General features: G+C 41.7%; 1 protein-coding gene across 2 annotated transcripts in view; it reads right to left on the reverse strand.

Moving 5' to 3' along the window:
• The window catches only part of LOC138488902 (sodium channel protein type 2 subunit alpha-like), a 1,546,115-nt gene that overhangs the window by 152,507 nt on the left and 1,369,571 nt on the right, over positions 1–24,037 (reverse strand). The gene's annotated exons all lie outside the window — the stretch shown is intronic.

A 24,037-nucleotide genomic window follows, 5' to 3' on the forward strand; every position in this document is an offset into this window, starting at 1 on the left:
AAACACTAATGGCGTCATCACGGGTTGGGCGCAGCAGGACAAATGTCACGGTAACGCTATTACTGCTGCATTACCGCTACACCCAATCGAGAGTTTTGGGAAAGGTCAGGGCACTCACCTTCAGCTTTGAGCTGGAGGTGATTGCACTGACTTTTACCCCATTTTTGGTGCTATTACTGCCGGCGCCAGTAGAGTCCTATGGAATCTTAACAAAATGGGGAATTATGCCCACATTGCCCACACTGCAACTTGGACCGATTTGCGGTCACGCTAATAGCGTTGGGCGGTATTTATTTATTTATTTATTCTATTTTGTACATTTGTAGGAGCGCATAAAACCGACGGGCATCTACACCCACATTTACCACCGGGATACCGCCCAACTCGTGATGATGCCTTAAGTAGCCTGTAAATCTTACTTAGCTTACAGAGTCGAGAATCAGAGTTTCTAAGTACAGAATATCAAGCTTGTTCTTGAACACCTTAATCGTCTGAGCGGTAACCGCCGTACCAGCAATCAGAAGAGACGCCATATCCATATTATGCAACAGGGCTGCTACATGTTTCAACCATTTCCATGATGTCCTTCCTGTCCCTCCTGTCTTTACAACATCCCAGAGCATCTCATTATAATGTTGCAAGTTGGCTGACTTACTTAACTTTAGCCAATAGAGTAGTGGCTTGGATAGGGCTTCGAATTCGACATATCTAACTCCGGTTTCCATAAGCAATAGGATTGTTGGTGTGCTAGTCTGTAAACTGAGGATTTGTGTCATACATTTATTTTCCACTCTAGTTAAGATAGCCATACCCACATGGGTAAAGTCAGGGAAGAGTCTGGCATTGGAAACACAAAAGCCAAAGAATCATCATGAATCTAAGCTAGAAGGAAAAGGCAACGCATGGAAATTCCCAGGTGGAGGCTGCAGCATCACCATTGCAATTGTTTCCACCTATCAATCCAAGAGATTGATTAATTGATGTGAACACACATTACATTAGATTACCTTGACAACAAAGCAAAGCTGGGCTTTCAACTCAGTCCAGCACAACCAAGTAGCCCTACTGGCCAATTACCTCATACACTGCACCAGGTGCTTGGAACTACAAGTATATTTGACCTTATGACGGTGTAGTATGGGCACAGTAATCAAAAGGAACCAATGTATGTAGGCAAAGTCATTGAAACAGGTCTCCAACCAAGAGAACAGTAGGAGCCTAATGAAAGACCTAATGAGGTGTATACCTCATGCATATATGCCCAAGTCACAGCAGAGCGTGCTTATGGGCATGGGGCAACCCCACAAAAATAGCAACGAAATCCAGTCAACGGAAGGTAACTGTGGTAACCATAACAGACTCTGTCAATTTGAATCAAATCAATACAGCCTTGATTACCGCGAAATGACTTCAGGGATCCGGGAAGATTTCAGAGTTCGCATATGCAGGTGAGGGTGGTCGCAGAGTAGTAACAAATGACAAACCAGAGTGAAGAGCATGAGATTGATGCTGCACAGGAGAACATTAAGTGACTAATCATACAGACAACCCAACCTGGTGCCAGATTATAGAATCTTTGCACCATTGCATGTATAAAGTTGCACGTTATTAGCACTAGGGCAACGTTTGCCTTAGTTTTAAAAACACTGGGGCACATTAGAAACCATTGCACCACAACAAGTGCAGTTTGGCATATTAAAAGCAGTAATAGATGGATGTGCGGTAACTCAGAATCTGAAAATAAGGAATACAACAACATTGGAAATAGAAATACACATAAGAAAGAGGTGTGGTTTAACCTGGAGCTAAATCAAACTATTGATACCATTCAAGAGTATGAGAACAGTGAAACACAAGGAAAAAACAAACATGGCTACACCAGCATGGCTGTTCAACCAAAAGAAATGCAGAAAAAAATCAAATTAAAGGAAAACATGTTGCAAATTGTAATAATGAGGATTCAAAAACAAGAAAATTGACACAAGTGATAAGGATACAGGATCGGGCCCTCTTAGTACTGTTGGTGATAGGGATATCATTCATCTGCATAGTTCATTAGATGATGCATTTAAAAAGATAGAAGTGAGACCACAAATGATTCCAGAAATAAAGGAGACAGGAATTAATAAAAAGACTCATGGGAATGAATGGGGAGTCATTACCCAGGGTAACGAATAATGTTCCTATTTCCACAGATTTAGAATCCAAACAAAACGTACACACAGGTGAGCCACTGCAGAAATATGCATACAGATTTTCAATGAAGAGCAGATACCAGGTGAAGTGCAAGGTAAGTTCAAAACAAAAAAATTATCCTGCATTACAGCATGAAAAAAGAAGAAGAGTGAGGAGATTCGGTGAGGTGGAGAATATGGACAAGAACTCCGAAAACAGAATGGTAAAACCAGGTAAGCAGTTGGATGTGACCACGAGTGAATACCTTACTCAGAAAGCCCATTACATAGCAAAGATTCAGGTCGGCTTGGAGGTTAGGAAAATAAAGAAAGAAGACTGGAACATTGGAAATGACACAACAAAAAGGGGGGTAAGGTATCATTTTACATTCCCCTGTGTTTGGCAAAAGGTCAAGCTGGCTTAAGGAGATCCAGTCCTGAAATTAGCCAAAACTCATATTTTTTATGCATCGTATAGGAATGCAAAAATCAATATCATGCCCCTGTCACAGTGGAAGGGCAATGCAATGTGTTTTCAATGTTCGACACAGAAGCACAAACTATTGTATGCCAAGGAAACTACTAGGTCGCATAAATGATGGAAAACAACAACACTACACTTTAAAACTATGACAGATAGAACATCCTGTGTATAATTTCAATGGTGAGGAGATACCAGTGGAAGCGGCTACTGATGACATTAAGGTAGGGGAACATACGTTAATACATTCTGTGGTGGTAACAACTACTGAGGAAGCACCATTTTTATTATGCACAGATTGTTTGAAATGGCTGTCACCGCTAATTGATGCGGTAAACAGCGTTCTCTAGTCATTGGCCAAAAAAGCTGCTCAGTCCTCAAAATGGGCAAACTAGCATAATAATGTAAAAGAATGTCAGACCAAAGACAAGTCAGAAAGTGTGGCTGAAGTGTACCTTCAGAATGGGTGTGCCCCTTATGTTCCTGTGATTTTAATGTACCAAGAAGGGAAACTAGATACAAATATATAATAATCATTAGTGATTCATTTAGAACCAAAGAAAAACTGACAGCAACACGTGGATGAGAACACACTGAGATTCTATTTTCATGTGTAAGACAAAATGCCCTTTGATGAACCCATTAAAATTCAGATAAAAATATATATCGGCTATTGTATTCTATTTGGGAAATGATATCATTCACAGGATGCGCATGGTTCTAGACATATTGTGCCAAAACATTTGGCCCAGATTGGGAGGAGCACCAAAAGGATTTGAGAACAAAAGGCAAGCACATCATAATGTACAACTAATGCTGTATGCAATTGAACTGCAGGTGATGAGGATGTTTGCATTCCTACATTCACAAGACAGTTTACAGTAGCATTAAAACCTAGAAAGGGACACACACTTATGGAGTTTGATGCATTTGGTGTATCAATGAAGTCATCAGCCAACAAGGAATAGAATGTAAATACATGCCATTAGTAGAAGTTGCAGACAGTCCCATATGGATACTGGTAGGGATGACTACAGCAAACAAAAGAGGAACCAAGCTGCACTTCACTGATGAGGCTCAACAAGGCCGAAACATGTCTGGGTTTGCTTGTGTTTTGGGTGCAGATGAGACCTGTCCTAGCAGTTTGGGCTGGGCTGCTCTCATTGGTGGCAGCACCTGACTGATTTGCATATGGCTGGACCCCATTTTGCAATGGCACACATGGACTAAAAAACGGTGGTATCTAATGTTGCCCTGAGCAGCACCAGTGGTTCAGATTAATTCAAACCCTTCCACCCATCACTATAGATAACAATGGATGTCAGGAGATGCATTTGGAAGAAGGTTGCCCAATAGGGATGGCAATTCAAAAATAATACCATACTGCAGATCTAAAAACTACAGTCATTGGAAATATTCCTGGAAGTTATTTCACCCTCAAAGCTGAACTGCATGGGTATGTTGACTCCAAACCAACAGGAGTCTTCAAGGTACAGTAAGTATATTGTGCGGGGTCAGAAATACAAGACAGATGCATAGGTAGAGTTTTCTCCCAAGTGGTCATTTTATTAAATGATAAGATGTGAGATAAACGCCTCTCTAGCCTGACAAGGATTTCCCTACCTAACACACTAGGACTAAAGGAAAATGACTTAATGTCCTCAAGTATCATTCCCTCACACTAATACATACAACAAAAACCATACAGGCATTATCTGGTGATTTCAACTTCACAAAAAAACATATAAATTCAAACACACAAGTTATAAACAGGAATCCTTGTGACCAGGTTTGGATCCCCTCCCCTTGGATCAATTCAGGATGTTTCAAACCAAAGTTCAATTTCAGGAAAGTTCTTTTCATTAGCCAAGCTCCACAAAAGGCAGAATACACAGTTCCAATATGTCCTTTGCTTAGAAAAGAGACTAACTTAATTCCAAAAGGCCTCTCACTCTTAAGACAATTGTTAAAGCTTTCACAACTTTCTGCTTGGCAAACCAAAAAAGACGCTCTCTCCGTACATCAAGTCCAAAGTCAATGTAAATGCTCTTTTCCTCTGTAGGCCAAACACCTTTGATCATATCCATTTATTCTTCATGAGCAACACCTTAGTCAGGATGATTATATAATAGTTCCTCAAAACAAAGTAGTGGAATTGCCACTTCTTTTTCACCACAACCTTCTACCACATTCACAGTACTTCAAATCATCTTCTTCCTAGCCCACTCCCTACCAGGATTAACCACTTCTTGTCCCTTTCCTATTGTAATCGCCTGCCAGGATAACACTCCTACCACTTGTACTGTGTGGTGAGGCTTGTACTTGGATATGTCTTTTGACTTGCAACACAATTGGCTTACAAATTCTTTCACAAATATACTGCACCCAAGGACAATGATTCTCACATCGATCTGTTAGTCATAGGCAATGCAGGTTATAGTTCTCTCCCCCTTAAACCTTTCTACAAAGAGGGATGTTCTCATGCAGTCTCAGATTTCTTTCTACACAATCTCTTTGCTGCTGGCAATGTAGTTTACATCGTTCTCCCATGGGGCACCTTGTTCTGGGACTGTTACATTCAAATGGACTTGTTGTCACTGACAGCTTTCTTTGGCGTTGGCCATACAGGTTATAATGTCCCTTTGTTGGATATTCCTCTTTAGGAAAGTTGTACCCCCTTTGTTTTATTACTGCCCCTTTCTGGCTTTGGCAATGTAGGATATAATATTCCCATATTGAATAGTTTCCTTTAGGTAAGTTGCATTCACTTTGCTTGCTGATTGCCTCCTTTTGCCCTTGGCAATGTGGGTTGCAATATTCTCCTATTCAATATCTTCCCTCTGGGAGGTTACATTCCCTTTGCTTGATTGCTATCCCCTTTTGGCTTTGGCAATGCGTGTTATAATAGTCTCCTATTCGACTTCTCTTAATAGGAGAGTTACACCCAGTTTGCTTTAATTTAAAGGTTTGGTATTCAAAAGGTACATTCTTAACAGAGGTATAATTCGGAGCGTCCCAGGGTCACCTATATCAGGCCCACTCACTGGTACATCCTGGCGTCTCCTTCTGACTTGCTGCTTCTGCTTCTTTGTTCATCGGGGCTCTGTCTGGCGTTTGACAGCTCCAGTCAGCCTTCCACTGCTTGTGCTGTCTGTAAATGGAGTTTTTCACTGCTCCACATGTGTTCCTGTGAAAACCTCACACTGGGGCGAGATGCGGGATACAGAGAGATTGTCTCCCCTCCTCTTAACAGCTGCCCTCAATACTCCTTCCTGCTGTGCGTCCTCTGCATCTTTCAGGGTACTGAAACTCTACCACGTTCTCTGCACGGCGTCCCACTGTCAAAACAGCCGTGGCTCCTACTTCTGTTTCCTCCTCATGCTTCTCACTTACCCACATCTGAAAGTCCTTTAAATGTTTAAAGGTCCCGCTCAGGTGTGGGCCATTACCACAACTAGACCGTTCACTACGCTTTAGCAACTCTGGATCTCTCTTCCTCATCTCAGTACTAAGAGCATTATGACTTAAAGTCCATAATGTTCTTATCTGTGTTAACACCATTTATTCCATTCTGGCTAAAGGATTTATTGGATGTACTTTTAAGGGAGGTTTGTAAGGAAAGTAATGGTTTTCTCTTAGGTTTATAATCCCAACAGAATGTTTAATCATAGCCACTAAGAGTACTTGTATTACCTCCCTGTCCCTTATATACATTGTTTTCATATTTACAAAAAGGGTTTTCGTGCTTGAGACCTTGGGTAAGTCTGGGTGGGGAGGCTGCACTGCGCCAACATGCTATTAAATATTAAGGCATTAAGGAAACCTCATCCTGAGAAGAAGATGAATACCGCGTCCCTCCTGATGGAGTCACTACATTCCCTTGACAGCCTTCTCCTCCCATGTGATCCTCCCTCCTAATAATACCCCCAGGGTTAGGATCAGGTAGCTGCTGCCTTTCCCTGGCCACATGGGAGGAGACTTTAGGCCAGGATTTTGTGATAACTCCACAGGATTACACAATATCGATATAAATCTAAGGATGTGATTTATAATTTGTGACTGCATTTTGTCTCAGTTGGATGACAGCGGCAACAAATTGAGCTGGAGGCTGAACTTCCAAGAAATCTGAGAGCTGTGCCAATTCAGAAAAATACTGCAACACAATTAGAGAAAAGCATAGCAATTCCCCATCTGGAAGACTTTCCAGAATTCTCTACACTTTCTTTTTTAAAAACATTTTTATTGCATTTTTATAACCACAACAATACAACAAAAACAATACACTCTGTGTTACACAACATATTTGCATCTTATCTGTTAACTAATTCAAACCAACACTACTTCAAACCCCCCCAATTTAGCCTGCACATAACTTTTCGTGACATATGTCCTTAGTCACTCTGCATCAGCTCCCCTTTGTTCGGCCAGTGTGGCCACCACTTCCTCACTCCATGCGAACAAAGTTACAGTCAATGCTATCCATCGCTCAATATCCATTCCCGGCTCCGTCCTTTGCTCACTCAATGCTCTCTCCCATGCTCCAGTTTACGCGGCTTCCCACTTCCCCAACTCCCTCCACCAACCAGCGGTGCTTCGGTCTTTCGCGTCTTTCCACCTCATAGCTACACATCGTTTAGCCAGTATATACATCAATTCTCTACACTTGTAGAGGAACACATTTAGGCTGCCGATGCCTGTACAAATGAATAAGAGAGATACCAATTGAGGAAGATATTTTTAGAATTCGAGATGCTTATGATTGTGGACATATCGATCTGCATTTCACTACATTACAAGAAGATTTGGATAGGGAACCTGTTTTTGTGTGACAATATACGCTACCTTTAGCATTCTTGAGTCATTGGCCAAAATAATTAAAACATTTTTGGTGAGAAGGATAATTGGACCTATTAACAGTACATCAAACATGCCTATATTAGGTGTGTTGAAGCACAACGGTCAGTGGAGGTTTTGTGCAGATTTAAGAAAGCTTATTAGGAGAGTGCTTGCATCAAGATGGCCGCTTCCATTCATTAACTAAGGCCTTGCACAGCTAGAAGGTTCAAAGGTCTTCACCATGTTGGATTTAACAGCTGGATACTGGTGCATATCATTAGCAAGGGACATCCAAAACCTATTTGCGTTCACCTTCCAAGGACGACAGTGTGTGTGGCAAAGGGTTCCCTTTGGGTATATCAATAGGGGGGCAAATTACCATATAGTTCAGATCTGCACAATTTTACTGGTAACATCCGCTTATCCAATGAAGCCTCAGTGAGGTTAAATCTCAGACTAGCACACATCCTGACCAAGTCCTTCAACTGGTGCCTCAACATCTCTCCTTGGAAGAATGAAAACGTAAAAACTGAAATAAACAAGGACATTGGGAATTCATCAGCGTGAATAGAAGCAATGTGATGGATGACTCTACTGTTTGAATGGTGATGAATTGTTACATCAGAGGCATTCTCATGGAATTGACAAGCACGTAAAGGAGGAAAAAGAAAGAATGGAGAGTGCACATATATAGGGAAGTGGAGATGGCAAAGGTTTAGATTAGTGTGCTTCAGACAGCCAATACAAAATGTGCAGTGGAAAGGAATGCATTTGATCTGAAAAAGATAGTATCAGACAAGGTGTAATAGGCCCTATTCCATCTGAAGGTGAGTTACTTTGAGCAGTGGAACCAAAGTGGGAGGTTACTGGCCCACAGACTGGAGTGCATAGAAAGAGAACCAGGACAATTAATTACACCGATCCAGCTAGAACATGGTGAGATGGTCATTGAACAAGAAACAATAAGTGAGGAGTTCACAAGGTTGTATTCTGCATTCTACAGAAAGGACATTGCATTAGAGGCAAGAGCAACAAGGTAGTCAAGATGGTTCAAGATATTAGCAGAGTGGAGACACACCCACCATTATAGCATTGAACTCTGTCAAGCAGAATTTTATACAAACTTGGAGGGGCTGATGCTGGCTCTCATGCATTCTATGTTTGAGGGGTCACCTTCAAGGAAGAGGAAGACCCTCCCTGAAAGTCTCAGGTATGCAACTATACGTCTGCTCATCAAAATGGACAAGGAAGCCACTGCGAGGGACAACTATAGACATTGAGTCTGACAAAATGGTATTGTGAGGTCTTGGGGAAGTTACTGGCCAAGTGCCTCAAACGGGTATTGCAAACATGATTGGGTGCAGTGCAATGTGGATTCGTCAAGTACAGAAATGCCTATGACAACATGAGGTGGCTGCTACAAACAATACTCAAAGATTGTTTCAGTCCTGCAATGTATGCTGAGGCGTGGCTTTGATAGCATAGAGTCGGAGTGCATGTTCAAGGTCATGGAAGGTGAGAATTGTCCCAAAATACATGGATCTTACAAAGCAGATCTACACATCTCTTAGGGCAGTCCAGCCTTTGTGCGTCAATGGCAAGAGGATGTCTCTGGATTGGGATGCATGAGCCTGCTAGACCAAGAGCCTGGACCACGCATACTGTACCCTGGATGCAAGGTTCAGGAAGGGTCTCTCAGACATGCACACATTCTCTGTTTGTGGACATGTTATGGGTGCATTGGTTCACATGTTCTGAAATTGCCTAAAGGCTGAGACATTCTGTATTAAGGCCAGGACATCTTTTGTAGAGGTCCTCAAATGGCACATCTCGAATTCCTGCAAGGACCTATTATAGAGTGGAGAAGAGGGACCGTGTGATATCCCACATTATAAGGTTTGGCATGAGATGGTGGGTAACTATGCTGGCCCATAAGGTTATTCTTCAGAATTGAAAATCCCATGCATGCCCCTGGTTCAAGGAGTGGATTAAAGCCGAATGGAACACTTACAGCATAGAACAGGCGTTCACAAACACAAAGGAGAGAACAACAGTTTCAGGTCAATCTGGTCACTGAACATGGGGATGCCAGGGATGGTATGAGTGCTGATGTTAATGCTTTATATGCTTCGTAAGGATGAATGTACTTGAAATGTGATTTTTTATGCTGCCCGCTGATGATTATAATTGCATGATTGCTGAGTCTTTCGAGAGATAAAGGCATTTTGTAAACAAGAGAATCACAATGAGCAGGGATAACATACTGTTCCTCAGGAACTCCGGTTTTTGTCTGGCCCTTGAGTTGGTTAACATTCTAGGAAGACATATCAGTGCAGGTTCAAACAAATATATAGACTACATATAGACTGCAGTACAGTGTCCTACATAGAGGGCAATCTTCGCTTTGCACATGTGAACAATTTGTAGCATAAGGGTTCTCTGAAACAGACCATCTAGGTTTTTCATTATCCTATGTCTGTAATTGCTGAATGGACATTTGCTGAATAATTACGTCTCTATGATAGGTATTCTAATTTAGCAACCCAGTCCTTCCTGGGATCTTCTGAACTGTACCATTCTCACATTGAATGTGTTACGATTTCTTTCTAAGTGTAAATGTGCCTATTGTGTGATACATACACTACTTCGTCCTTAATAGTATTAATAGTATTATCCTTCCCCATATAAGGAGAGTTTCAACTGAGACCGTCTTTCTATATATAATTTAATTTCCCCCAAAATGGACATAAAATGTATCTTCGTAATAGCATATGTGTATTTAAAAGTAGCCTACCTCATAGTTATCCCATGTAAAACTGAGTTCAAAATTAGTAGTAAATAGGTTATTTCTGGCGAATGCCCATTAAACATGATACAGCACTAAACCTGTATTTAGGAAAAAGTGCCTTTAAACAGTGCCCCGATAAACCCAACACTTCACAATTGCGATGGCACGCTGCATTGCAGTTGACCTCACAGGAATGCACCTGGGGCCTGATTTGCAAAAGCGTTTTACTCTGGCGCAATGCCTGTTAGGTTCGTTTTTTCCCAGAGTGGGCAGATCTAGAAGGGACCTGGCCTAGCAGTTCGGGCTGGGCTGCTACCATTGGTGGCAGTACCTGTCTGATTTGCATATGGCTGGACCCCTTTTGCAATGGCGCAGACGGGCTAAAAAACAGTGGTGTGGAAGGATGCCCAGAGCAATGCCAGTGGTACAGATTCATTCCAAACCTTCTACCCATCACTTTTGTGCTTACTAATAGGCTGCTACAGGAATCAATTTTGGAGCCTACTATTGCTCTTGCCACCGTCTCGCAGCTTTTGATCATGAGAAAAGGGCGAATTTGGGCAAGTGATCTAATATAAATAGCTGCCGCAGACACTGGGGAGTTGACCTGCGCTCGCATACCAAGATTTTGACCAACAAATTCACACTGTTTTTACTTATTCTTTGGTAGTGATTTTACAGTCGGCTATCTGGACCTAGATTATTTATTCTGGTACTAGTACCAATTACCATAAATTCAGTTTTTCCACTGCTGAGTGATATCAACGTTCTATCATCCAATATTCAATCAGGCGGTAGACGTCATTCATGGATTGCGTATCTTCTTTATACCGACCAGATAGCGACATTGTGTGTCCTCTGCACAGTTAGTAAAACAGATGCCTTTTTCCTCCAGCAGCAGCAATACTGGCACAGTTAATATTTTATAAAGGGAGGAGGACACACATGCCCCCTGTGGTATGCCATACTGTAGTTCCACTGGGTTTGCTTCTGCTTTATCACTACAGACCCTAATGGACCTGTTTTCTAGAAAGGATTTACCCATGATGCTGCGTTGACACTGAAGTTAGCGAAGCTCCTCAGTCTTATAACAAGTACGGCGGGATTCACCAGGTCAAATGCAGCAGGCATATTTAATAGCATGAGTAGAGCGACTTGACCCTCAGAGGCATAGATGGGCTAGGGCCTGTCCCACCCAAAATGTGTAAATGCCCTCTCAGCAGCACTGTGTGGGCATTTATAGATGTTAATGTCACTGCGGTTGGTCCAACTACATTAGCTCCAGGCCCCTCTTGTTAGACAATACTGGCTACGTCTCTGTTGACCCTTATTCATATACTGTGATATATTTTTATTTAAGGTCTAGCAATGCCTGTCCTGAAGCCGGATTGCCGCTTATTCAAAATATTTGCCTCTGTCAAAAAAAAAACAGGATCTGTTCATACAGCACTCTGTCCAATATCTTCAACAGGAAGGGAGTGTTTGTGATACATCTATAGTTAGACAGAATCTCCGGATCGAAGCCAGGTTTTTTATTTCATGGAGTGATCCAGAACCCTTTCCACTCGACTGGCATATGGTTTTCCTGAAACAATTTATTCACAAATTTGGTAAGCACTGCTATTAAAGAAAGAGCACAGGCCTTCACTGTGAGAGCTGGACAAATATACCCCTTGCATATAGTCGGTTTTAATTTGCTAATAATTACCATTAGATCCTCTTCTGATACAGGTTTAAAATGAAAGCATGCACCTATATCTATAGGCTAATGTTCCACCATTTCAAGATTGCACATGTCAGTGATGGGAACCTCCTTCCCTTTTTTCAGGGAGACATTATGCCTAATGTTCGCAAGTCTGTCAAGCATAGCCTTACACCATTCAATATGCTTAGAGGGCTCATTTTTTTAATCTTTGTGCAAGGTTTTCTAATTCTCTCGGAATTTTGAATAGTTCTTTTTATTCATGTTGGGCCTCCAGTATACAAACTTCTTATATTTCATTGTCTGCATTTAGAATTGCAAGTTTGTCATTTTTGGCTGCCATAGAATATTGTTCCTTGACTGTATTTCTAAGTGTATTTTTCCAAGTATGGAAGCACTTCCTTTTCTGTACTTTTAACATTTGTAATCCTAAAGCGAACCAAGATTTGTTTATTACCCATAATATCTGGCTGTAATCTACGTATGTTTCTAGAAGTAATCAATTTTCTTAACCCTTTAATTTTCTTTGATTCCTACATCAAAAGCGTTTAAAAATAAATCAAAACAGTGATCCGACATCGATTGGTGTTTGGGCTCGGAGTGTTACTCCAACAACTGTGTGCCTTGTCAACAACTGTAACTAAAGGCATCCGTCAGCATGTTATTATTCTTAACATCATGCCGAAACAATCCATTGAGGTGTCGTCAGTTTGTATTACCCCGGTGGCAGCAAAAATACATGCCTCCCTGCATGACCAGCATCTGATGAAAAGAAGGAAGCTGGAAAGAAGAGGAAACATACACTCCTTCTCGAAAGACAGGTCTTCAAACTGATTATGTGACGCAGTGCTTCCAGACTTAGATTTTAATGTGATCGATATAACTACCCTCAATGGCTTTGATATTGCAGAATCTGATCAGAGAAAAAACTCAAAGTGCCATCAGCATATTGTGTTTCATGCCATTTTAATGAAAACTTTGCATTTTTTATCCTGCCTTTTCACCAATACTAGTGTCTCTACGTAAATAAAGGATCATAAAGGCAATAAAACATATGTCATCAACTTAACATTCATTAACCTTTTTGGTGAACTCAATCTTCACTAACAGATTAAAGAAAGCTCCCCTGAATGTTCTCCTTCCCTCACCATCAAGCAGAAATCACTGCCCCAGCCCACAACACAGGGAATGTGTTGGTTCTTGCATTCTCAGTAACATAATGACGTGCATACCAAGCTTAAATTCTATTGCATTATACCAACCACTCAATCTCACAAAATGTATTTGTTACACATCATCAATCATTTAATATCAACCTAGCTCCTTAAACATTATCATAATTCTTTCAAGGAAATACTCTGACTGCAAACTTAATTTGGGTGACATTGCACTCACATGATCCAAAACCCATTCAGTCACCAATGGCAATACTGTTCCAAGTTCTTTGAACCGCTGACTGAAAAAAAACATAGTAACTCTCAGCCCATTGTAGCAACTCTCCTCAAAGACAAATCCCAAGGCCTTGGAAATGAATTCTACCTGGTTCAAAAAATCAACTTCATACCAAATCAATCATCAGCATTTCTTATGTAACTAGCACGCTGAATCCAGACTACGATAAAGCAATGATTCAGTTCATGGATACATTGTATTTGTTTATTTGTTTATTTATTGTATTGTGCATTTGTAAAGGTGCTTATACATCGAGTAAAGTGTGTTTCAAAGCGCCCACAGGGCAACAGCGAGGGGACATGGGGATGAAGACCAAATACAACAATGAAAGCTAGAGATGGACCTACTGGGACTTGTGAGCATTCAGAACGTGCAATTGCAGAGAGAAGAGAGCCAGGATGAGGGAGTGGCTGGATGTAAGTGTTAGGTGTATCAAGAGCTAGGGAGTGAGCAGCTGTAAGTGCCAAAGTGGAGTGGTCAGCCACCAATAAAATAAGTGCAGGATTGTGGTGACATGGGCGAGTGGGTGTCAAGGCAAAGTGCAGGGGGGGTGGAGGTTGTAGGAATGGGTGTGGGAGGCCAGGACCAGGAAGGACACATAAGGGCCCTGGTCAGAGGGATTTGAATTTGATCCTTGCAGCAACCAGCAGTCAGTGGAGAGTGTTTAGGGCAACTGGGGCATGTGGTCCCTGGACTTGAGGCAAAGGATATGTTTTCAGACCTATTTTGAATTAGATGGAGTCGTAGAGAAGTAGAGGGTAGATTAAGGAAAAGACTATTGCAGTAGTCTAGCCTAGAGAGAGCCAGAGTTCTATAGACATTAAGCTTCTGGGGGAAAGTGAGGAAAGGAGGAATTCCTTTGAGGAGGTGGAGTTGAAAGCGGGACTTCTTGGCAAGGTCCTGAATGTGAGGAAGGAAAGAGGAGTTGAAGAGGACTCCTAGGTTTCTGGCGTCAGATGAAGGAGACTGCGAAGAGCCGATAGAAGATGGCCAGAATGAGGGACAGAAAGAAGGAGCAGGAGTCCCAATAGGAAGGATCTCAGTCTTGCTGGCATTGAGGCAGAGATCATTGGAAGTTTACCAGGAGTGGATGGCATATAGGTAGTCAAGAATGATGGATGAAGTAAGAGAAGGATCAGAGGTAAGTTTGAAGAAGAGTTGGGTGTAATCTGCGTAACACTGGAGGTTGGAGGAGAAGGTGGAATTGAGGTGTGCAAGCGGAGTAAGTGAGATGTTAAAGAGCCAGGGAGAAAGGGCGGAGCCCTGGAGGATGCCATAGGTGGAGATAGAGGTGGGGAAGGAGAAGGAGCCCAAAAAAACCTGGGATAGACGGTCACTGAGAAAGGAGGTCAGCCTGTCCAGTGCCTGCTCCGAGATACCTAGGTATCGTGGAGTTGTTTTAGAAGGATGGAATGGTTGGCCGTATGAAATGGAGATGAGAGATCAAGTAGAATGAGAACAGCTGGAGAGTTGGAATCAAGAGAGGCAAGCAGTTCCTCACAGGTTTTCAGAAGAGCAGGTTCTGTTATTCTTCTGTTCTGCTGTCTTAACAAATGTATAGGAACATATTGAATTAGGGATGTCTAAAAACTGGATATGCCTGAGCGCCAGTAAAACTGAGCTTTGGATCCTTGTAGGCCCTGGCTAAACTGATTACAGAGTAGAAAAGTTTCAAAGTTGGAAATAGCATCATCCAAGTACAAAACCAAGTCAAAACCTTAGGCGTTCAGTTTGAGGCATCACTTAATGCGGATGCATATATCAACCAGGTAACCCAAAACTTTAAATACCACCTTCGCCTGCTTAAAAAAATGTGTCCATATATTACAGAAAATAATGCTGCTGCCATTGTTGCCCGAGCAGCGGTCTTGTCAACTCTCGACTATTGAAATTCATCACTGATCGGAGCCTCCCTTTCAAACCTGAAAAAAGGCCAAGTTCTCCAGAACGACACTATAAACGTTGTTAAAAAGGTCTCATGAAGGGTCAATATCTCAGAGAACAGGAAGCACCTTCACTGGCTTCTGATAAAAGAATGCATAAACTTTAAAGCATGTACTATGATACACCGATGCATTTTCGAAATAGCTACATCATACCTCAAAGCATGGACTACTGGGTACAATCCTGTCAGAACACTGCGCTCCCCAAAGCAGATGCAGGTGTCCTGTCCAGCTTTCATATGAGCTAGGGGCTTAGGAAGATCTTTCCCAGTAAAAGCGGATAATTTGTGGAACTTATTACCTTCCGTGCTTAGACTCGGGGCGAGCTTGAAGTCCTTCCGCAAAATTCTCAAAACTCACCTTTTAAAGTAACGAGATACATTTTGCCCTGACCTCCCTTTGCCTGATCTGATTGTCCTGTGCCTTTCTTTTTGTACCTAACGTGTAATTGTTGCATCCTGATGCCTGTGAGCTTTCGGCGCAGTATACATATAAAACATATAAAAAGGAAAGGGGTGATAGATATGGGGCGATTGCTGGCTCGACAAGATAGGCCTGCAGAGGGTTTTTTCTTGAGGGGGCACATATGTGAGTTATTGCGGGAGGAGGCGAAGATCCAGAGGCAAAACATTGGTTGCAGACATCAGCGAGTGCAGGGGCAAGCGAGCCATTATTGTTCTTAATGGTTCTGGAGGAGCAGGGGGAAACCTGTTTGGAGGAGACAGTCATGTAGCGGACAACTCTGGTGAACTCATCAGGTGTGATAGGAGAGAAGGAGGAGAGAAAGGCCGAGGGAGGAAGGGTGGCAATAGGAGGCAAGGAGGTGGGGGGGGGGGATGCAAGCGTGATCAGGATGTCCTGGGTTTTTGCAGGGGAACTGTGTTACCAGTGTGTTGCAGAGGGCCTGGGAGGGAAGAGGTGAGGATGCAGAGGGGTTGGCTAGTTCCCTGCAGATTGTAAAGAGTTCAGTCGTATTGTTGGATGCACTAGAGACATGGGCCTGGATGTGGGCCTTTTTCATGGTGCAGATGGACAGTTTGTAGTGCCTTTGGAGTAGGTGACAGGCCAGTTTATTAGAGGTTGAGCCTGAGGCCTGCCACTTCCATTCTGCAGCTCTGCATTTGCATTTCAGGGCTGCAAGTTCAGGGTTGTTGGTGGGGAGGAGAGTTAAAGATCAGTGTGGATGAAGGCATCAAGAGTGTGAGCAGCTGAGTGGGTAGGAACAGAAGGGAGAATGGAGAGGGAGAGTGAGGTGCAGATGTCATGGAAGTGAGTGGAAAAAGTGATTAAGGAGTCAAGGAGTTTAATGGTGGTAGTGAGGAGAGAGGAGGAGAAATCAGCCCATTGAAGGAGGAACAAGCTGGTAGAGCCAGGTGGCCTGTAGATTGTGGCAATGGTCAGTGAGGAGGTGGGAGAGATGACCAACTTGTAAACTAGGCTCTCGAAGAAAGAGTAAGGCTGGGTGGGTATGGGGGAAGAAGGGAACCACTCAGAGAAGATAAGAGCAACCCCACTACCTGCACGGTTAGGGCGAGGCTTGGAGAAGATTTTATAGCCATCAGCAAAAAGGGAGTCAAAAGCCATGACTGAGATGGCCTTGAACCACATCTCAGTAAGAACAAGGATATCAAGTTCAAGGTTTTCAAGAAGGAGGCAGATGTCGGCAGAATGTTTAATGGCAGAAGGAGCATTAAGCGTGGCTAGATGCAAGAGATCTCTACCTTTGAAGGTTTTCTGAGGAGGGGTACATGGGCATGGTACACCAGTCAGAGGGGGGCAGAGAGAGAGGAAGAAGGAGTAGCAGGAGTGGGGAGAAAGTTAATGAGGGACGGCAGGCACAAGTCAAAGTGGAATAAGTTGAGTTGAGGACCCTGAACCAAGATAGTGCCAGTGTGATAGACATTAATAATGCACCTGGATGATGCAAAGCTCACCAAGTGGACTTCCCATTTAGTGTCGCCATTAATTGATGAGGATGTAAGAGGAGTAGAAATGAGATGAGGAGACCATAGAACCATAAATCTGGAGATGGGACAAAGAAGAGGATATCAGTAAAGATCTGTCTGGAAGTTGCACTGACATAGGTGTCTAGGATACGTAGGCCAGGGTTAGTGGTCAGGATATCTTTTTAAAGCTTTTTTCTTCCAAACTTAGTGATATAGGGAGCATAGGTGATAGTATAGTAGTTAGATAGTAGTTAGATAAAATAGGGGAGATGGTGAGTGCCATAGTGGTGGAGGAAGGAGGAAGAAAGAGGAGGGGCTGCACAGCACAGTGTGAGCACAAACTCACCAGGTGGCCTAGTAGCCAAGGGATGCAAGAGGCAGATGCACTGGAGTAGCAATCAAAGGACACAAGATATATGTAGGGCACCTAAATTCGGTTTTTGGTGCAAGGCACTCTAAACACACAAAACGAAATTGGCAGCACAGCTGGAGGGTGCATTTGAAGAATTGTTTTGGCTAGGCAGGCTATCAGAGACATGTGATACAAGGTGATGATGACTCGTCCTGTGTGGGAGTAGGAGCGAAGAGTTCATTAAGGAACACACTAACCTGTCAGAGATGTAACAGAGATGTTATAAAAAACACACACTAGGCCTCAAGCTTTCAAAAGGACAAAAAGTGATGTAAGAAGGAATGAGTTAGTTTAAGTAAATCAAGGAAGTCAGCATGGTGTAGGCACACCTTGGTTCAGCAGTTGATAGGGATTAGTGGAGAGGCAGTTCCAATGCTCAGTCATCACTTATTCCATTGCATTTGAATGGACTCATCCCCCAACATAGATCCCACATTTTGAGTAAATGGACACATCCCAGTAGGGAATGATACCAGGAGATAGATTGCAATGCACATGAGGGTTGAAAGGACGCTTCCTCCCTTACACATTATAGACAACAGCAACACCTTCCATGTTGTAGTACTTAATCTACATACAGCCTTTCACGTGTTGATCACCTTGCATTAATGAATATCCTCTTTTTACACATGGCATTCAGTGACACAATTCCACAGTGGTTGTTCTCTTACTTCTCCAGTCACCATTAACATGCATCCATCTAGATCACGGTGTCTGCCAGATACTTGCGCAGTCTCCCAAATCCATCATTTGATTTGTCATCATCAACCTCTCAATGAAACTGTGAGAACTGCTTATTGACATTGATCTTGAAATCCAGCAGTATGCCGGTGAGTCTCAGATATATCTGACAGCCTCTACTGTAAAGGTCATCCATCAACTAGGGTTGCCGCCCTATCATCCAATGCCTGATGCTAATCAGCTACTTCAACTACACAAAGCTGAATTAAAGCAAAACTGAGTTCATAATCATTGCTAGCCCAGGCTCAAGATGCAAATGAATTGCTTAACATCCTAACTTTAAACTAATTTTAAATCTCTTGCATGAATTTTCCGCAGTGATCTTCCCTTTAAAATTCAAAAAATTATAAAACTCTGGCAGCGTGGTACCAGCTCTCGCTACTGTGAAAAATAAAACCCTATCAATCTCTCTAATTTGGGCAGGAAAAATTACCTTTCCAGTGTTACCATGAACCCACAAAAGAATGAAAGACCTGCTGCTGGGTTAATCAGATGGCTAAGGCTAATGCATCCATATGACTCTTAGCCTGATGGACCTGCTCTGCTCTATGGTGATGCGGCTCTGTAATAGTAACAGTAGGAGAAGTGGCTATGATCTTTATGGTTCATTGATACATACATAAAAATGTTATTACCATTCTTACTTCTGTCTCTTGGAAATACATCTTGTTAAGGCACTGGTTGCAAAACCTTTTCCCAGGTCTCTATTGGAATTGCCATGACAAAGGCTGGGGTCACTGGCTACTCCCAAAGTTCATAGCTAGTGGTCGGTTAGTGTTAAAAAATACCAATGTGCATGTTAAAAGCCATGCTTAGTAGCCCATCACTGTTTTAAAATATACATTGGGCAAAGTTGAAAGCTGTAATCAGTGGCAATGACTAAAGGCCGTAGCTAGTTGCCATTGATATGTCAGAATATTCAGTCGGCACAGCCAAAGGCAGTGGTCACTGGCTAGTATTGTGTTGAAAACCATGGCTAGCGGATGGTTAGTATATATAATATATCGTGATCAAGCGCTCAGTATAGCGCGAAACGCGTTGTTTGCAGGCTGCCCTGCCTAGGCGTCCTGCTGTTTTGTCCTGTATTTATGTGCTGCTCTGTACGTTTTTGTGCCTTGCATTTTGCACTTGGCCTTTTAACAAATTTTTTTTGGATTAATATTAAAAGACACCAGTAACTTTCAATGCTGTGTCTCTGGTGTTTTCTTTCGACCCCCACAGAACCTGGCTCTTGCTTCGCTGTGCCTGCGGCGAGTGCGTTTTCATCTTTTCCTCCTTCTTTCCAATATAATATAGAGTGAGCACATTAAGGCCATGGTTAGTGACTGGTTAGTGTTGTGTCATACACAGTGGGCATGGCTGAGAGCCATTGCTTATTGTATTTTATTGTTTTTAAAATGTACAGTGGACATGGCCAAAAGAAGTGAAAACTGATCAAGGTCAAAGGCCATGGCTAGTGGCCCAATTATATGTTTGAATATGTAGTGGGCACAGTCAAAGATTGTGGCCAATGGCCAGTATTGTGCTAAGGTCCATGGCTAGTGCCTGTTCAGTTTGTATAACATACAGTGGACACTGTTGAAAGCTGCATCCACTGGTAAAGGCCAAAATCTATGGCCGGTAGCTTGTTAGTGTTTTAAAATATTCAGTGCACATGGGTGAAAGTTGTGACCACTGTCCATAACTGAAGGCCATTCAATTGTTAATATATTTGGCCATGCACACTGACCATGAATGAAGGCCATGCTTAATGCCAGTTACTGTTGTAATGTAATTAGTGATTTCATCAGTGATGTAATCTGTGATGTCATCATTGTGATCATAGTCTGCACAACAAGGGGCGTGAAGGTAAGGTGGCTTTAGCTGAATTTCCAAGGTTTTATTGTATTAAGTTCTCACCTTAACGTCCCTGCAACTAAAGTTTTTTCCTTGAATTTCAAGGTTTAGTTACAAAGTATTGCTCACCTTAATGTCTCTGCAACTAAAGTGGTTTCCTTGAATTTCAAGGGTTTTCTTATGCTATATATTTTTAGAACGCTTCCTGACCACTGGCATGGTCTTTGGCCATGGTCAGTGGGCATGGTCTTTGCCCATGCCCACTGTCCATTTTTAAACACTACCAGACCACTAGCCATGGCCTTTGGATTGTAGGTTTTGAGAACTCACAATGTTTTTAGGCAATACGCAGTGAGATTACATTATTTTCCATTGCACACACACTTTGGTTAAGCAGCGTTTTCCAAGCGGTACACCCCTTTTTTGGGCTGGCCGATTTAGCACACCCATTCCGCTGCACCGCCCATTTCGGCATGCCCTTTTTGGCGTGAAAGCCACACCAGCACCATTATTTTGGCGCAAGGGATGTTTCAACGTGGCTGACATGTTAGCCACATCTAAATGCCCTCATGCTAAATAAGATCACAGGACTGCACTGCAACAAACCTCGCCACCTCCCACTTGCGTTGCTTTTCTTTAAAAAAAAAAACGTTATTTAAGTAGGCAGGCAGATTGGACACAGGCTTTTCTTTTAATTAAATTAAATTAGTTAAATACAAAATCAAAACATAAATACTTGAACTCTGGTCTGCCAGAGTTCAAGGTGCATGATTTAACCACTAGGCCACAACGGCTTGCTGCTTTAGGGGGCAGATATTTCATACTTAGCCTATTATTTAATATGTTCAATGAAAAAAGGCTAGGTATGAAACTCGCGAAGCTCCAACAAATAACATCATTGCAGCATAATGGTTAAGTGCTTTGTCTCGAACACCTTCAGGCCAGGGTTTTATTATAGCAGTGTACAGCATAAATGTGATTTTCTTTTAATTCATTTTTTCTGTTTTCTAAAAATGTGAATGCCTTGTGTTATGAGATATTTAAAACTAAGAAAACACTTGGAATTCAGGACTGTGTACTTTCTGCCATCCATGCAGTAACAGGCACCATCAATGCTTAGTTTCAAAGCGAGGAAGGATAAAGCCACCTTGGCCATGTTTCTGTAAGTGTTCTTCTAAAGGGGGGTATATTAGGCAACATGACCTGAGTGGGCTGACCCCTTCCTAACTTTAAACCAAAGCAGGGTACATCCCAGTTACTGCAGGGATAGGAAACCCAGTGTTGGTGTAAAAATACCTATTTTTTTATTTTGTATTGTTGACTGGGAGACTACAAATACCAGAATGCTATTCAGCAAAAGGCACAAAATTGGTTTTGAGTGCAAAACCTTCAAGGACTGACAGCACGGTTTAAAAAAAGTAAATAATTCAGATGCCAATTCGGTTGCCCATCCATGCAGTAACTGGGACTGACCATGCTTAACTTCAAAGTGGGGCTGACCCTGTTAAGCTTCAAAAGCAAGAAAAGGGCCGACCCATTCCTCTAAGTGGTCTTGTAAGTTTAGCTCATTTATCAGGCAGCATGGCCTGAGGAGGCTGGCCCTTTCCTCACTTTGAAGCTGAGCAGAGTCTGTTCTCGTTACTGCATGAATCGAAAACCTGAATGGCATTTGAGTCACTGGCCATGGCACAGGCTAGTGATTTTTCACCCCTGACAATAGTGATAAAAATATCTTTCAGAAAAATGTGTTTTAAAAATGTAACTGCGCGTACCGTACTACACATACCCACGGAAATCTGTAGTCCTTTAATATCGGCAAAACAGTCACCAAAAAAATGCTTCCCCATCATCAAGTGCCCCCTCATTTACCCCCACTCTGCAGACGACCTCCACTGCCCTCTCCCTTTCACCCCAGAGCACACGCTGCTTCTGTGATGATTTGCAGCTATAGCCGAGGCTACAGAAAGCTTTGTGTTGCAAACTTGGTCCCTGGACCCCCTCCAACTCCCAAATTTCACTCCATGCATTCCAGCTATCCCCCCAACTCCACCCTGATGCATTTGTATGTGTTTTTTTTCACCTCTAAATAGCTTTTTACTGCGTTTCATTTTCCAATAACCTCGTGTGTGGCCGCGAATATCTCTTGCATCGAGAGAAAAACAAGATGGTGGTTGTATAATTTCTGAAAACCATTATCCTTCAATGCACCATGGGAGATATAATTGTAATTTTTAAGGAAGGGGGCACCCCCTTCTCTGTCAAATTTTCAAAATAACTACGGCATGGAATAACCCCAAATCATGCATGGATTGTCAACACCAAGTTGTTTTAGACCTGGTCCAAATCCATCCAGTGTTTTAGCAAAAATGTACCTTTTTTGTCTATGGGAAAATGAATGGGAAGTGGGCCGAACTTTTGGTAAAAATAATTCTTTGTTACACTTAATACATATTTTATTTTTTAACAAATCTTTACGAAACTTTGTAGTCTAGGTGGGCCTGCAGACTTCTAATCATTTCCGTAATTTTGGCCAAATCCGTTCATCGAATCAAAAGTTATTAACAATAGAATTGTATGTGTCTCTGACTCACCTTAACTAAAGGGGGCGACCGCCGCCCTATAATTTGTGAACGTTTGTTTGTATGTTCGGGGTAATAAAAAGGCATCCTAGCCACTTTAGACCCGTGCCTCTTATTGGAGACATCAGGATGAACCTATGACACTGCATCCCTTTGTGTCTTTTTTTCTGCTTTTTTATCTTCTTTTTTCTTTCTTTTTGGAAAACTGATGAAAATAAGTCCAAATATATTATTTATACAATTATCTCCAACCTTTTCTTTTTTTGAGTACCCTACATTGATTCTTTTGAAGAATATTGGCAAAAAGGCAATCACTGAAAATAATTTGGTTGAACTACAAAAATAGGATTATCATCTCAATCACTTGGAACTACTATAGGGTGAGTAGTAAACCCTCTAGTTACTTTGGACTCAAACTTTGTGCAGAATATACAAATGTGTTTATTATGATGTTGATGTTGACGCTGATTTGGGCCAAATTTACTAATGTAGACATCTCTCCTGATGAGCCACTGGAAAAAGTGATGAAACACATGTAGATAGATAAAACTTTGGAACCCATATTTGGTCAAAAATAAATGAATTGGAAAAAGGTGAAGAGTATCTGACTGTGATTTTTAAAAAATATTATACCAGTTGGCGCACAAGGATAATGATATGAAAATGTTCGGTGTGCAGTCATTTTTTCTAATGCAATATTTTCGAAAGTCATAATGTCGAAAATATTTATTCGGAAAAAAAAATGTCGAAAATACTAAATATCGAATTTTTTTCTACTTTTTTTCGACAAATAATAACACATGCAAGGTATAAAGAATATACAAGGTAAGCATTTATATATATTTTATTAAGCATATTTAACTTAATATTGCAACATTCTAACATTATCAATATAAAGTACTATATAATATTTTAATAATTATTTTGTTTAAAAAACTCTTTATTTTAAGTATAACTGTAATAATAAATATTAAATAATAAATAAGTAGCATGCTTTCTTAACGGTGAACATTCTTTATAAATATTTTCCATTAGATGGCGCTATTGCATTAGAAATGTACATATTACTGTTATTTGTTGTTTGTTATTGTTTTGTACGTACGTTACGTGAGTGTACGTATGCGTGGGCGCCATTTTTAAAGTTCAT

This window comes from Ambystoma mexicanum, chromosome 9, assembly GCF_040938575.1.
Source record: "Ambystoma mexicanum isolate Mex_15411 chromosome 9, UKY_AmexF1_1, whole genome shotgun sequence".
In the NCBI taxonomy this organism is placed as follows: Eukaryota; Metazoa; Chordata; class Amphibia; order Caudata; family Ambystomatidae; genus Ambystoma; species Ambystoma mexicanum.